Source organism: Podarcis cretensis (genome assembly GCF_951804945.1).
Source record: "Podarcis cretensis genome assembly, chromosome: 11".
In the NCBI taxonomy this organism is placed as follows: Eukaryota; Metazoa; Chordata; class Lepidosauria; order Squamata; family Lacertidae; genus Podarcis; species Podarcis cretensis.
Window position 1 is genome coordinate 43,144,721 of NC_137180.1, and position 13,169 is coordinate 43,157,889.

A 13,169-nucleotide genomic window follows, 5' to 3' on the forward strand; every position below is an offset into this window, starting at 1 on the left:
TTACATCGGTCCTGCTACGCCCATACCCACCCCGTCCAAAGCCTGCCCCACCCCGCAGTTCTTCTCCCCACACCTGTCCCAGGCCAACGCCCCTTTTCTCTGCCTTCTCACTCCGGCTTCAAGCAGCCCGCCACGAGGCGGGGCCCGGGCGACGGACCTGTTCCCGCCCAAAGCTCGGCTCACCGTCTACCGCTACCCGTCTTCTCCCCGTCGGAAGGGGAGAAGGGAGGCCGGACCGTTAACCCCGCCCAGCGAGCGCCGGCCCGAGCGACGGCTCTCTTAACGCCTCCCCTGACGCGAACGGAACGCCTCGTCACCTACCAACCAGGCAGCACGTGCCGCAGCTGCCGCCGACGCCGCCGCGGCTCTCGCTGCTATTGCTGCTTACCCTCCTCAGCCCCTCCCCCCTCCGTGCCGCGCGCGCGCGCGCACTCGCCCTCGCCGCTGCTCCAGCCCCTTGCCGGGGCTCCGGTCACGTGCCGCTTTCGCCTTCGCAGCCTTCCTCACCTCCCCGCAACACCCCCACCAATAAGCAGGGCCGCTGGGGCTCAGGAGAGCTGCTCAAGGCGCGGGAGAGGGGAGGTTAGGGCAGTAGCGTAAAAAAAAAAAAACGGAGCTCCCAGCCTGCGCTTCTGACGTAGCGCACCTCACCCAATTCCTTTTTTTTTTCTTCTGCGAGAGTTGCGGTTTGTGGCCGCCGCCGCCGCGCGCGCGCGCGCATTCAGGTGGGGAATGACGAAGACTTTGCCCTCAGGGCGTTTCCTAGCAAACTTTGTGAAGGGTTTTGTTTTTTGTTTGCTTGCTTGCTTAGGAATGCAATCGACGCAGTGTGCTTTATTTGGAAATCTAGCCCCGTCGGGTTAAGCGGGGCTCGGTGCATCCGCTCTTAGTTAAGTGTCCATAGCACGGCAAAGCCTTTGTACTTTGCCAGCTTTCCTGCTACTGCTGGTGGTTTTGGTTTCGTTTCTTTTATTCCTGGAAAAACGAAAGTCTCGCTGTGTCTGAAGTTTCGTTACTTCGTTACTCCCCACAAAACAGTTCCACAAGCTTCTGGTACATGCTATAAAAACTTGGGAGTTCATTCCGCCCCATTGCAGGAAGGGCGTGCGTGGCCGTCTGAGGCAACAGCTTGGTGCTAGTTGCCGTATTTTTCGCTCTATAACACGCACCTGACCATAACACGCACATAGTTTTTAGAGGAGGAAAACAAGAAAAAAAATATTCTAAACGAAACAATGGATGTATGATTTTTGTAGTTCATGCTGTGGCCACAGACGTGATCTGACGGTGAGTTTGGGGCAGCCCGATGCAAAAATCCTGAGGATCCATGTGGATCCATGCTTTGTAACCACGTTTTTGCACCACTGCGGCCCCAGGCAACAGTGGGTGCGTGATTTTTTTGGTGCAAGCTGTAGCCATGGACATGCTATGTGATCTGATGGTGAATCTGGGGTGACCCAGTGCAAAAATCATGAGGATCCATGTGGATCCGTGCTTTGTAACCACGTTTTAAGTGGGGAGGGAAGGAAAAGCACTCAAGGGACAAGGAACACGCGTGGGGTGGGTGGAGAAGGATGCTGTTAATAATGCAGAAGAGGGGTATAAGAGGAGAAGGCTCCTCTCCTCTCCCGCTTTGCTCCTTTAAAGGCTCTGCTTCTCTCCCTCCTCCCCGGCTCGCTGAAAAACTTTGCTGCTATTAAGCCAGCTGAGTGGGGAGGAGAGAGGGACAGAGAGCCTGCTTGCGAAAAACTTTGCTGCTATTTAGCGAGCTGTTCTCTCCCTCCTCCCTGGCTCGCTGAAAAAAACAGCTCCGGACTCGTGTAAGCAGCTCCTTTCCTCTCCCACTTTGCTCCTTTAAAGCAAGCAGGCTCTCTGTCCCTCTCTCCTCCCCACTCAGCGGCTCTTCTCCCACTTTGCTGTTTCAAAGCGAGCCACGGAGGAGGGAAGGAAGGGGAACCATGGATCCTCTGCTCACGACTGCAGCAGATCCCCCCCGCCATCCGTAGGCATTTGCTCCATAACACGCACAGACATTTCCCCTTACTTTCTAGGAGGAAAAAAGTGAGTGTTATGGTGCAAAAAATACGGTAATTATTTCTAAGACTCTGAAAAGTTCCAACTTGCTTGCCTTCAGTTCTACTTTACCTTTTAAAAAAAAAACCCAAACCTGCTTCCACAATAGGGCATGTTTGTTTAAATTTTTGGAACCTGCCAGGTGGTATTAGTCGACGTCTCCTCAGAAGTAAGTCCCTCTTGAGTTGCTCCCAAGTTACGCGCAGGATGGTAGCTTCAACAAGATAAGACCTGCTGAGAAGTGAAGTGGGAGACATGGTGTGCTATTGAAGACAAGCTGGGCTCAGCTACATCCGGTACAGTATTCCCAAATCGGCCCCAAAGTTGTGAAAGGCACATTTGTTACAGGAATTCTAAGGTCTTTTATTTATATATATAAAATAAATGTTCATAAATGTACAAGGCAAACACATACATAAGTATATAAACCATAGTATAGAAATAGTACAGGAGAACAATCCTGAAGCCATTTTGACTCTCCCAAATTGACCTCAAATATTTCTCTCCAAGGAGGAAGGAAATGGGAAAAGCTTTCCAATTATATTTGGATTGTAGGGGCTTACACCTCCCTGGAAATACAGTCTGGCAAGTATCTGTTAAGATGAGCACACTATCAATATGCGTAACAGATTCAGGAACTAAGTACCGGTATTTACCATCTCAAAGGAATGGCCAGGATGCCCAGGTAAAAGCAATCAGATAAGGCATTATCAGGTATCCTGGCAGACAGGAAAGAAGCAACATACTCATTTCTGCTGGGGACTACCTCTTCCTGTGACGTATGTATGATGTTTTGGGGGATGGTCTTGATCTACAGGGTAGGCAATTTCAAAAGTCTGTATAAGAGTGGGGGACCCTGTCTCAACAGTTTAATAAAGATCATGCTTACTAGCTGCTTTGCTTCTCAATATTCTCTGGTTGGCCCGCCCTGTGGAACGCCCTTCCAGCAGATGTCAAAGCGAGAAACAATTACCTGACATTCAGAAGACATCTTAAGGCAGCCCTGTTCAGGGAAGTTTTTAACGTGTGATATTTTACTGTATTTTTGGTTTCTATGGAAGCCGCCCAGAGTGGCTGGGGAGGCCCAGCCAGATGGGCGGGGTATAAATAATATATTATTATTATTATTATTATTATTGGCATCTGTTATTTTCTCCTACCGATAGAAAACCTACATAAGGACTCTATACGGCCTCTTGGATACCCATAAGGGATAAAGGAGCAGTTTTTCCTTATAACACCCTAAAACCACAGTTTAAAGCAGAGACAGAGGAAACAGCAGGAGCAAACGTGAAAAAAGTGAAAATATAAAAAGGACCAATGTGCAAGATCTGGTCTACTGTATAACAGGGAAGGCTCATGAGTGTGCTTGTACACCACCGCTTCCTGCTCTGTGAAGGCTCGCTGCAGACATGTAAAGTCACTATGCCAATAAACACAACTTCTGGTGAAGGGAACAAGATAAGACTTGCTACTAGGTGCAAAAATGAGATGTTCATTTGTCCTAGCAACCCTCAGCACAACCTGAAATAGTTTGGGAGCTGGGCCTAAGGCTGCCAGACACCTGCCTGCATTCCATTAATAATACAAACTATAAATGTTGGAACTTTGACATCATGCCCAGGTTTCCATCTCCTCCCTCTTTGTTTACCTATAATGTAGGTAGATAGGAGGTCTGGAGCATTCAAAAGCTTGCTATTTTGTGATACTTTGGTTGAACCTAATGAAGGTATTGCTTTACAATGTTTTTTTAATTATTTCTACTGGACTAGCACAACTCCTTTTGATTCTCCTCCATCCCCCTTGTTAAGGAATTTTTACCTGTCTGACACAAAAGCCAGATGCACTGCAGGGCCATATTTTGCCAGTACTGTAATAAAGGCGCTGGCCACTTTTGTTGGCAGACTGAGCATGTGCCTTGGAACTGCAACTGCTTTGCTAAGGAAGATGAGTAAGTTATATTTTGGGAAGGTTTGTCTTCTATAAGTTCTAAGCAATCTGAGTTCCCCAGAACTCAGTATAAAGAAGTTCGTATAAACTTCTGTGAACCACCCTGAAATCTTGTGATGAAGGGCGGCATGTAAATTAATTAAATAAAATTATTAATAACAATACTAATAAATTTACTAAATAAATAATACAGGGGTGAAAGTATACCCAGAGCATTTATTGTTAGGAGTGCCGCCACCTTCAGGTAGGAGAGCATTTAACAGATTGGATGCAGAAATTCAAACTACTTCATATAAAAAGTTCTGCTGGTTAAGCATTTATTTTACTTTTAGTACATGTTCAAAGGCATATGAATAATTCCAGGAAAATGTGACAATCCCCTCTATGCCTATTGAGATGACAGCTTTTTCCAGCTGGACTCCCAGGAAGTATTTTCTAGTTACCGTATTTTTTGCACCATAACACTCACTTTTTTCCTCCTAGAAAGTAAGTGGAAATGTCTGTGCGTGTTATGGAGCGAATGCCTGTGGGTGGCGGGGGGGATCTGCTGCAGTCGTGAGCAGAGGATCCATGATTCCCCTTCCTTCCCTCCTCCGTGGTTACAAAGCATGGATCCACATGGATCCTCAGGATTTTTGCATTGGGCTACTTGCCAACAAAGGTCCGTATAGTTAAAGCTATGGTTTTCCCAGTAGTGATGTATGGAAGTGAGAGCTGGACCATAAAGAAGGCTGATCGCCGAAGAATTGATGCTTTTGAATTATGGTGCTGGAGGAGACTCTTGAGAGTCCCATGGACTGCAAGAAGATCAAACCTCTCCATTCTGAAGGAAATCAGCCCTGAGTGCTCACTGGAAGGACAGATTGTGAAGCTGAGGCTCCAGTACTTTGGCCACCTCATGAGAAGAGAAGACTCCCTGGAGAAGACCCTGATGTTGGGAAAGATGGAGGGCACAAGGAGAAGGGGGCGACAGAGGACGAGATGGTTGGATAGTGTTTTCGAGGTTACCAGCATGAGTCTGACCAAGCTGCGGGGGGCAGTGGAGGACAGGAGTGCCTGGCGTTCTCTGGTCCATGGGGTCACGAAGAGTCGGACACGACTAAACGTAAACAACAACAACAAAACTCCAAACTCACTGTCAGATCACATGTCTGTGGCCACAGCATGAACCACAAAAATCATATATCCACTATTTCGTTTAGAATATTTTTTTTCTTGTTTTCCTTCTCTAAAAACTATGTGCGTGTTATGGACTGGTGCGTGTTATAGAGCGAAAAATACGGCAAGTTCTTCAGCAGGAAAAGCTTCACCTCACAGACTGCCACTGAAGGGGTGAGATTCCTGCCAATAAAAAGATTGGTACGGTAAGTCTAGGGCTAAAATGGGTGGGGTGCCTGTGGTTATAGCCTCAATCAACCTTTGTCAAACATGTGAGAGTTCATATATTGAGGGAGGATATGTGTCATGATAATGTCCCTGGACTGATGTTGCAAAAGATTGCGGAAAATAATTTTGCAGTGTTAAGAGTCTTTTACTGTAACACATGACACATTTAAGAATTGCTGACACGGATGTAATTTCCTCCTAATCACAAAAACATGTTCAGAATTATAGTTAGCATTGCAGACTCTAGCAAGTGGAGCCCTAGAGCCTAGAACAGCGGAATTCAAAGTATACTACAATAAAATGCAATTTAAAAAAATAAAAGAAGCAATTAAAATGATAATGCATCTAACACAGGCATAGGCAAACTCTGGCCCTCCAGGTGTTTTGAGACTACAATTCCCATAATCTCTGACCACTGGTCCTGTTAGCTAGGGATGATGGGAATTGTAGTTCCAAAACATCTGGAGGGCCGGAGTTTGCCTATGCCTGATCTAGCACATTGAATTACAGTTGCTACAACAGGAGAAAAACTGTTTGGTGGTCTGCCAAGTGGTCCAGATCAGTGGTTATCAAACTCCACCCCCACCCCCCACACTTGAAAATTTTTGAGAGTTTTGGCAGACTATTTCATGATATTTTCCTGTTTGTTGTAATGTGCTGTGCCTGATGCTATATGATTTTTATTCATATTTTTACACACAATTTTGTGGTTTAAGCTACTAATGAATATGCAGTCTTAATCACCACCATCCTGATTATAGTTGGTTTCAGCCAGACAGCAGAAGTTGATGACTTCCATAGAATTCAAAGCACAATTATACAAAGCTCAAATTAAATATAAAAAGGTAAAGGTAAAGGTACCCCTGCCCGTAGGGGCCAGTCTTGACAGACTCTGGGGTTGTGCGCCCATCTCACTTAAGAGGCCAGGGGCCAGCGCTGTCCGGAGACACTTCCAGGTCACGTGGCCAGCGTGACATCGCTGCTCTGGCCCGAGCCAGAGCCAGAGCCGCACACGGAAACGCCGTTTACCTTCCCGCTGGTAAGCGGTCCCTATTTATCTACTTGCACCCGGAGGTGCTTTCGAACTGCTAGGTTGGCAGGCGCTGGGACCGAGCAGCGGGAGCGCACCCCGCCGCAGGGATTCGAACCGCCGACCTTTCGATCGGCAAGTCCTAGGCGCTGAGGCTTTAACCCACAGCGCCACCTATTAAATGACCCAAGGTAAACTATTCAGTTCTGATATCTGACAAATCTGTTCTTTATAAAATGCTAAAAAAATGTCTGTGGCTTTGCAGGAATGGCTGTATATATGTGTGGTATGGATCTCTTCAGCAGATCAATACTCTCTTTGACTACTTTGTCTCTGGCCATCTGCTGCTTTTACTCGCTTTTGGTTCTGACTGGCTCCTTTTGCCAGCTGATTGGCAGGAAACAATTCAACTGGCCAAGGTAGCAGTACTGTGATGAGAAAGCATGCCCTGTTGAATTTCTGCCAGGCATGCAAAACTTAAAGCTGGAGATGATGATGTACACATAAACACCCACTGCTTATATGCCAAAATGGCTTCTAAGCAGTTTACAACAATAAAATCAGATACTCAGGTTGGGGGTGTTATTATTTATTGCATTTATATACCAACTTTCTGCCAAGCTGATGTACAGTTTTGTACTAAAACAAAACATGTATCGATATAGCCTGGGGCTGAGGGTCTTTACCTTTCTGCCTCACTCTCTTCTACTTACATTGGAAGCATATTTGTATGTGGAACCCAGCAAAAAACCACACATGACTGCTTCTTGCACACAGCGAAAAGTGCTCTTCACCAATAAGGATTTTTCCTCATTTGAAAAAATAATTGGTTGCATAACAGATTCACCATGGCAATTCTCCACAAGTAGCAAAAGCAATGTGCAAGTTTGCTTTTCAGCTCTTAAATCTAAAGTATATACTAGAGTGTGTACTTTTAGTATATTCAAGTGTCAGCTCAGCTGAATGGTGGCGGTTAGTATATAAAAAACATATATGCGTATGAGTTTTTGTGCTGCATAATTTATTGATTTATTAAATTTGTATACTGCCCTTTATCTACAGATCTCAGGGTAGCTGGCAATATAAAACTACAAAATACATGATAAAAGCAAGAATTAAAACAACAACAACCAATAACCTCCTCTCCCGCATCCTATGTTTAAAATGGGTATCGGATAGTAATCAGCCAAAGGCCTGGCTGAAGAAGAATGCTTTCATCTGACATCTAAAGGTATATAATGAAAGTGTCAGCCAAACTTTCCTGGAGAGAGCATTCCACAAGTGGGGTGCCACTGCAGAAAAGGCCTGGTCTCATGTTTCTACCCTCCAGAACTCTTGTGGAGGCATATGAAGAAGGGCCTCAGAATATGATTTGCAGGGTCTGGGTTGGTTCACCTGGAGAGATGCAGTCCTGAGGCATTTAAGGCTTTATAGGTCAAAACCTGCACTTTGAACTGAACCCAGAAGCTAATTGCCAGCCAGTCAATTATAAAATGCATGTTGCTGTTACAAATGAATCAAATAAAATTAATTCAATTGAAAACAACAAAACGGCAGAGAAGACATCGTTGTGGTGGCGTGGTTCACCAAGCACTAATCCAGACTAGCTGCCTGGGGCCATGTGTGGGCTCCTGGAGAGGTACCTTCAGCTGATTTGTTTTCTTCTCCCTGGTCTTTTTAAAAAATAAACCTTGGCTTAGCTTGGTGTGGTTGCAGGTACAAAAAGGTCCAGGGAGAAACAAAGCAGCCATGAGTTCCTTCCTGGGAGCTCACAGGTTCACATAGTTCCAGTAAGTCAAAGTTTGACTTGCCTTCTTGTACAAAACAGTCCAGTACAGTATAGCTCTTCCTTTCCGGTGTTGGTCGCTGCCTGCGGAGATGTGAGAAAATGGCACCTCGTAAGGGCAAGGAAAAGAAGGAAGAACAGGTTATCAGTCTGGGACCACAGGTGGCTGAAGGAGAGAATGTGTCCATGTAACTGACCTGTCTGGCAAGGAAACAATCTGCCAAGTAACTGGTGGCATGAAAGTGAAGGATGAGTCTTCTTATGCTGCTATGTTGGCTGCCCATGATGTAGCTCAGAGATGCAAAGAGCTGGGAACCACTGCCCTTCACATCAAGTTGCGGGCTACAGGTGGAAATAGAACAAAGACTCTTGGGCCTGGAGCCCAGTCAGCCCTCAGAGCTCTGGCTCCATCTGGCATGAAGATAGGGCGCATTGAGGATGTCACCCCGTCTCTTCAGACAGCACTCGCGGAAAGGGTAGTCGCCATGGTCACCGTCTGTAAACAGTAGCAGTTATTTTTCATCTTTAAAGCTTTCCAATAATAATAATAAAAACAAGCCAGCCAGTACATATAAAAAAAGATTAAAATACAGAAACCCCAAAGCCAGAAATAACATAGAAAGCTAGTATAATTATTTATGTAATTTAGAAACTTAACAGGAATCCCTTCAGACAGCAATAATGTGATAACATGGGGAAAGCTTTGCAGAACAACTAATAAAACAGACTGATGTGCTGACAATTATAAATCCACCACTAATGCGCTATTAATGTATCAATGACATGTTGCAGAATACACCAGCCAAAGCAAAATAAACAGTCTGGAGGGATCCTGTGTAGAAATCCAGGAAAATTTTATTGCAGTTATTTGCAAGGAGCATATTTACCCACAGACTCCTCGAAAAGTAGAAGCAAAGCAGAAGTCTGCTTGTGTGGGGGAAAGGTGAAGTTTTAAAGTTATTTTAATTTGTGGATGCTTCCTGTGCTAAAAGGTGGGTGGGGGAGCTTTAATATTATTGTTCCATATTTCAAATTGGGGGTGTGGCTGAGATATATCCCTTTCCCTTAAAGGTAAAGGTACCCCTGACCATCAGGTCCAGTCGTGGCCAACCATATAGAGTCCTTAAGTAGGTTCTTTATTAGTAGGAGAAAATAAGAGAGGCCAACCAGAGAATATTGAGAAGCAAATCAGCTAGTAAACATAATCTTTATTAAACTGTTGCAACAGGGTCCCCTGCTCACCCCACACAGGGAGGGAGGAGAGGAACCTAGAACAATGGTATGAAAGCTCTTATATAAACATTTGAAAATTGCCTCCCCTGTAGCTCAAGACCACCCCCCAAAACATACATACATATACCACTGATGTCTACAGCAAAAAAAACCTGTCTGCCAGGATACCTGGTAATGGTCACTGTTATGTACTGGGTTGAATAGGATCCAAACTGCAGCAGTCTGATTGGCCCTAGAACAATAGGATCCAAAAGGCAGCAGCCTGATTGGTCCTAGAACAATAGGATTCAGAATGCAGCAGTCTGATTGGTCCTAGAACAATGCAGCAGTATGATTGGTTGGCAGGAACTACCCAATCATGCTCCAGATAGAAGTGAATCCACAACCTGATTGGCTTACAGTAGAATTCCGGAATTAGCCAATCATGTGCAGCCCATTGTGTAAATAATGTATATAAAGCAGATACCTTGAGGGGACATTCATTCATTCCTCCTCACCACTATGAGCTGAATAAAGAGCATGAAATCACTTTGCGACTCTGAGTATATTTCACTGGCGACGAAGGTGGGATCCCGCTGAGCTGACTGCCACACACAGCACCGCAGCACCGCCACCTGCCGCATCGCTGCCTCGCACCGTGTATCCAGGCTTCAGCTCCGGGACACAAGGAACTCAGAATGGCAACCAACAGCAGCTTTTCGCCGTTCAACCCAGCATCTGGAGACTGGGAAGCATACGCCTCCCGTTTCACCTTCCTCCTAGAAGCCAAAGGGGTCACCGATGAAGAAGACGCCAAGAAGAGGGCAATATTCTTCAGCGTCTGCGGAGAGGAGACGTTTGAAATCGCCCGGGCTCTCCTTGCGCCTGAAGACGTCGCTACTGTTCCATACAAAACAATAATGGAACAGCTGAAGGGGCACTTTTCGCCGCAGCCCTCAGTGGTGGCTCGTCGAAATGCCTTCTACGCAAAGCGGCAAGCCCCTGGGGAAACCATAACTGGGTTTGTGACCTCTCTCCGCCAAGCCGCCCGGTTCTGCAACTTCTCAGAGCTGGAGAACATGCTTCGTGACCGCCTCGTCGGTGGCCTGAGGGATGAGAAGTTGCAACGACGCCTCTACGCTAAGAAGGACCTAACGTTCCAGGTCGCTCTGGAGGAGGCCCTGGCAACGGAAGCTGCCGAGAGGTCGACGCAAGAGGCACGGCCGAGCCAGCCATCCCAACCGAGGGTCCACCATGAAGACCTCACCGACGACTCAGGATCCAACAGGGAGGAGGTGCACCGAGTACAGCAGCGCACTCAAGCAGCCCACATACCACAGCTGCCTCGACGAGAAGGAGGGAACTGCGCAAGCTGTGGAGAAAGTCACGAGAGGAGGACCTGCCGTTTCCGCAACGCAGAGTGCAGGCAGTGCAGAAAATCGGGACACATCGCCCGGGTGTGTCGGGCTCGGCCCACCCGACGCCAGGCATCAGATGACCAATCCAAGAGCCCCAGGTCCCGGGGCCCAACGCACCAAGGCAACTCGACTGAGCTCACGGACTTCCAGGTATACCAGTTGCCCCACCCCAACGTAGAGAAAATTTATGTTGACGTACAGATAGAGGGGGCCCCATGCCGCATGGAGCTTGACACGGGTTCAACTCTATCCATAATCTCGGCAAGGACCTTAAGGAAACTGTGTCCTACTGGGGGTCCCAAACTCAGGCCAGCCCCATTCACCCTCCGGGACTTCCAGAAACGTAAGGTCCCCACAATGGGGGTGGGGACCTTCAGGGTGCAATACCGAGGGCGGACGCGGCAACTGGAATTGCTGGTGGTCAAGGGCCCCTACATTAGCTTACTGGGATTGGCATGGTTTGGACCACTGGGGCTAGCCGTCACCGGGGTGAACCACACTAGCTTACAAGTGGACGTGGACGCCATATGCAAGGAATTTCCGGGGGTTTTTGATGGGAAATTGGGACAGTATACGGGCCCCCCAATTGCTCTACAGCTTGACCCTGCAGTACGACCGGTCAGGCTCAAGGCCCGCCGGGTCCCGTTCGCCCTGAAACCCCGTATAGACGAGGAATTGGACCGGCTTGTGGAGCAAGGAGTGCTGGAGCCGGTGCCTAATGCCCCCTGGGAAACCCCAATTGTCACACCCGTCAAGCCTAATGGTTCGGTCCGCATCTGCGCAGACTACAAATGTACCATAAACAAGGCCCTTACGGCCCATGCATACCCAGTGCCAGTGGTCAGCCATGTTCTTGCCACCCTGGCTGGGTCGAAAATTTTTGGCAAGCTGGACTTGGCCCAAGCATATCAACAGCTGCCAGTAGATGAGGCCACAGCAGAGGCACAGACGATTGTGACGCACAGAGGAGCATTCAGGGTAAAGCGGCTGCAATTCGGTATCAGCGTGGCACCAGGCATATTCCAGAATCTAATGGACTCTCTACTTAAAGGGATTCCTGGCGTCACCCCCTTCTTCGATGATGTGTTGATTGCCGGGCCCACACCAGAGGAGTTTGAGGACCGCCTCCGCACCGTTCTGCACCGTTTCCAGACGGCGGGTCTCAAGGTGAAGCGGGAAAAATGTCTACTAGGAGTGCCTCAGGTGGACTTTCTGGGATTTATGGTGGACGCAGAAGGGGTCCACCCGACTGGGGACAAGGTACGGGCCATTTGTGATGCCCCAGCGCCCAAGAACAAGACTGAACTTCAGGCCTTCTTGGGACTATTGAACTTTTACCATTCCTTCCTTCCCCACAAGGCGGCGGTAGCGGAGCCCCTACACAGACTCCTGGACAAGCGGGCCCCTTGGGTGTGGGGCCAGCGCCAGGAGGCCGCATTCCAGGCGGTCAAGGACTTGCTTGTCTCAAACTCGGTCTTGGCACACTTCGACGAGAGGCTGCCGGTGGTGCTAGCATGCGACGCCTCGCCCTATGGAATTGGCGCTGTCCTGGGACACCAACTCCCGGATGGAAGAGAGGTACCAGTGGCATACTTTTCCCAGACACTCAACGCAACCGAGCGGAACTACTCGCAAATCGACAAGGAGGGTCTGGCAATCGTGAAGGGAGTAAAAAAATTCCATGATTTCTTGTACGGGCGGCCCTTCACCGTGGTGACTGACCACAAGCCGTTGCTTGGCTTGTTTGCCCCTGAAAAGCAGACCCCCCAAGTGCTGTCTCCTCGCGTCCTCAGGTGGTCAATTTTCCTTGCCAGCTACCAGTATGCACTGATTCACCGTCCAGGGAAGGCGATGGGCCATGCGGACGCCCTCAGCAGGCTACCACTACCGGAAACAGGCCCCGACCCAGCACCTGCACAAGAGGTTATGAGCCTGGAGCTGCTTCCTGACCGCCCCATTCAGGCACAAGAAGTTGCACACCATTCCAAGAAAGATAGGGTCATCTCCCGGGTCCTGGACTGGGTGTGGAGGGGATGGCCCAGCAGCAGCCCCGGGCCAGAATTCGCCGGCTACACAACCCGCAAACATGAACTGTCGGCCCACAAGGGGTGCCTGTTATGGGGAAGCAGGGTCGTTGTTCCCCAGCCCCTCCGCAAAAGGGTCCTCACAGCCCTACACGAGACACACCCAGGGGTAGTAAGAATGAAGGCCCTTGCCAGGAGTTATGTGTGGTGGCCAGGGATCGACGGAGAGATAGAGGCCTGGGTCAAACACTGCCAGGCCTGCCAAGAATGGCGCCCAGATCCCCCAAGGG

At 48.4% G+C, this 13,169-nt stretch overlaps 1 pseudogene across 1 annotated transcript; it reads left to right on the forward strand.

Annotated features, from left to right (window-relative positions):
• The first annotated feature begins 8,275 nt into the window (after window positions 1-8,275).
• On the forward strand, window positions 8,276-8,761 carry LOC307226475 (small ribosomal subunit protein uS11 pseudogene; annotated as a pseudogene). The gene has a single exon. The product of its transcript is annotated as a small ribosomal subunit protein uS11 pseudogene (transcript).
• Window positions 8,762-13,169: the final 4,408 nt, after the last annotated feature.